The following is a 3,636-nucleotide window of genomic DNA, read 5'->3' as shown; positions in this document are numbered from 1 at the left end:
TCACTACCTGGCTCACCTTGCCTAGCAGGCTGAGCTCCCAGGCAAGTCTCCAGGGCCCTTCCCCTTTTTCTGCCTCTCCTGAGCATCTTTGTTCTTGCTCTGAATATGACTTACTTCCCCCCAGGCAGACAGAGGCCAGCTTTGCCTATCTCCCCAGCAGAAGGAGGCAATTTTCTATGCACAAATTCAGCTCCCTCCTGCTAGGGCACGCTGCAGCTGGAAGACAACTTAGTTTCGGGCTTTTTCCTTTGTCCTCATCTACCCATAGCTGCATCTCAGCTGCTTTTTGCTGAGATCTGGAGTTTGTGGGTGAGCACATCTGTGCTGGGACTAGGGGGACGAGGTCAGCCCCAATCACAGGGTGGTAAACAGCAGCCACTCCAGCTGCACTGCCCTCTTGCTTCCTTTGATGTAATTAACATCCCTTTGTTACTGTCTGCTATCACATCGGTCTCTGCTTTAATCATCATCTCCCAGCAATAAGCATTCCTTCTCATTAGGATCTTAGAAAACTCCATTATAAACATGTAAATGGGATGCAGCGAGGAGGGAAATATTTTACTACTCCAATTTCCTGTTGTGCCACTGCAAGTCGTGATATTATTACTAAGCATCTTCCATCAACACCAGACCCACATGCCACTTGCAACCAGACTCTGACAACACACTAGAGCCCAGTGGTATCAAGCTTTCCAGCTTTCAGTGGACAATTAAGATATTGCCTTTAAGGAAAGAGGGGAGATGAGACAGTAGGCTCTAAAATCAAACGAGAATCTGATCCACTCTCCTGAGATCCAGGTTTCAATCAGCGACTCAGTCTCAAGGTACCACCAGAAAACTGCCCTGTCTTCATAATACGGGAGGTAAAATCTCAGTCTCTCGAGCACCATCATTTAAGGCCTCTGACCTCTTCAAACATTTCTACATTGATACCAGCTGAGCTCTGGCCCAGCAGGTCTCCTGATCTTCTGGTATATCCAGACTAACCACAGGCACTACCTGCATTGCATGGACCCCTTTTGATTCTCCCAATTTCCTTCTCAGGTAACTGCAGAGCTGCCCATGAGTCCCTCTTCTCCCTTTCAGCACTAATAGAAAGCAAGAGTCTCCTACACACCAGGTTTGCAACAAGACATCCATCCAAGCATTTTCTCCCCTTTCCTTTAGAAAGAGCAAGGTCTTATTCAGAGTGATACTGACCTCTCCTTCCCCTCTCCACACACTCCTGTCCAGCAGGTGTTTCACATGAAACCCATCTTCCCAGAAATGTTTTAGTAGTAGAATGGCAGCCAGGTACTACCCAGACCCCTTTCAAATAGGAATTGTTCAACCCAGTAACATTTACAATGCAAATATCAGCTCTGTTTGCAAGTATACCAGGCTTAGGGGGAAGTGCAGGGCAGAACTCACCATCCATCTCCAAAAAGATGCAGAGAGGTGTGTCAAGCCAGAGGCTGTTCACAGAGGTGAGAGGCTCTGTTCCCTTCTATGGCAGTTCTCGCAGAAGCTGATCTGTCAGAGAAACACTTCTGCTCTTTAAAAAAAGGCCAGGCAGCCACCTTTGGAGATATGTGTGGAGAACACAGCAGCTGTGACACCTCTTCCACCACCATAACCTCTAGGCTGTCCCGCCTTGCTCTATCCTCAGAGGTCAGTCAAGGCCTGCCACCCACATTGGTAGGTCAGCTCTCCTTTGCTCAAAGCCCAGACACCATGGCCCATTGCAGATATCCTGTAGGCTTTGCACAAGGATGTCTAGCTTGCTCCTCTGGCAGAACTTCTGTGCTGGGCCCCTCCAATCCCTCTCTAAGAGCATCCATAAGCAGTTTAAACTTCAGGATTCTATCTTCTTATGCCTGAAGCCCATGTTACAACTTCTTGTCCTTTTTCCTCTTCTGTTTTTGTTTGTACTAAGGTACAAGGGACACTCGATCTGATCTCTCCAGACAGGCTTATAAATACTAAGGCCTTGGCAAGCAGAGCCCACTGAACACATATAAAATATTTCTCACCCAAAGTGCCTAACAAACCCCTAAAGGCAGAAACTGCAGCCAAGGTGCAAGGAAGAGATAGCAGATCAGGCACTATAGTTCTTTCAACTCCAATCTCCTTGTCCTACCTTCTGATAAAATATTGCCATGACTTCTTCCATCTCTCCCATCCTCTCTAGCACGTTGATTTGACACCCATTAACTTTTTAATTTCATAAACCAACAGTGCTTTGCCTTCTCTTTTGCACCCCTGTGCTTTCTTGGAGCTCTCTAAGCCAGGTGCAACCACCTGATAATTCGCTGCAATGTGATCACATCTGCTTGAGCAGGGCCTCTGTGCCAGAACTGAATTGTGCTGAACTACAACCTTAACTCAAGAAAACCATTGCTGGTAAAAGAGCTGGGAGCTCAAAGTCTCCTCAAGCTTGAGCTGCATCACACAAACCACCTTATTTTGCTGAGCCCTAACGCTGTTCCTCACATGAACAGCCACAGCATCCTCCTTTATAACTAAACTCAGCAAGGCTGCTTGTCTTCCTTTCCCAGGCCCCACACATTTCCTCTCCAAGAATAATAATGTAAAAATGAAAAATACTTAGTTCTCTGATGAGTGGTTTATATCCTCTGTGCACCTAAGGAGAAGAGACATGCTATTGGTTCCTCAGTTTAAAAGAATCCCTCACACCTTTTTGCACTCAAGTCATCAAGACAAGAACAAGGCAATTGTGCTCACTCGGTTAAAGGGGTAAAGGCAGGAAAGTTGAAAGAGGTTAAACAGACATATGAATTCTCTCAGCGTTTTGTGCAAGACCCTGTTCTTAGGAGCAACTCCATCAGATTTAATCCTCTTTAAGAAATGCACTGGCTCTGTTCCTGAACCTTTCTTTATGTTCCCTTGGAGACAAGCCCTGAAAGCTTCCCTAACAGTCGTAACTGAGTGCTCACATTTACTGCCTTAGCTGACACCTAACTTTGATCAGGCCTTAGCTTTCCCTTGGCCAAGCCGTGGATGTACAGGACAGCATAAAACAAAGCAATTGCCTTCTGCATCCGAAATTCTCCTATACTAGCAGTTTGCGCCTTCTGCAGATGCACAAATTGTGCTTCACGTGCTCAAAACCACTCATCCTTGTACCAAGCCGCTGCCACAGCTGGCCAGAGCATCTCTGCTGAGGGCAAGAGAGTGACTTGGATGTGCACTAACTGTTCAGAGGCCCAGGCACTGGACCAACCTCCAGAGAATGGTTTGTAGTGAAGCAGAATTTATAGGCAAACACAACGATCTGCCCAGAGACCTGCTCAGACTGTCTCAACCGTCCCCTTCCGAACACTGCTCAGTCAGAATTTAATACTTAAAGTTTCCTGTTTGTGTCCTCATCCTGTGGTCTTAAAGTATAACCAGGCTTTTCACAATGAGTTCCAATTGACTGCAGGAGAAAAAATGGTTTGTAGTGAAGCAGAATTTATAGGCAAACACAACGATCTGCCCAGAGACCTGCTCAGACTGTCTCAACCGTCCCCTTCCGAACACTGCTCAGTCAGAATTTAATACTTAAAGTTTCCTGTTTGTGTCCTCATCCTGTGGTCTTAAAGTATAACCAGGCTTTTCACAATGAGTTCCAATTGACTGCAGGAGAAAATCCAC

This window comes from Eurypyga helias, unplaced genomic scaffold, assembly GCF_000690775.1.
Source record: "Eurypyga helias isolate BGI_N326 unplaced genomic scaffold, ASM69077v1 scaffold4008, whole genome shotgun sequence".
NCBI classification, from domain to species: domain Eukaryota; kingdom Metazoa; phylum Chordata; class Aves; order Eurypygiformes; family Eurypygidae; genus Eurypyga; species Eurypyga helias.
Note: the sequence above shows the minus strand (reverse complement) of the source record.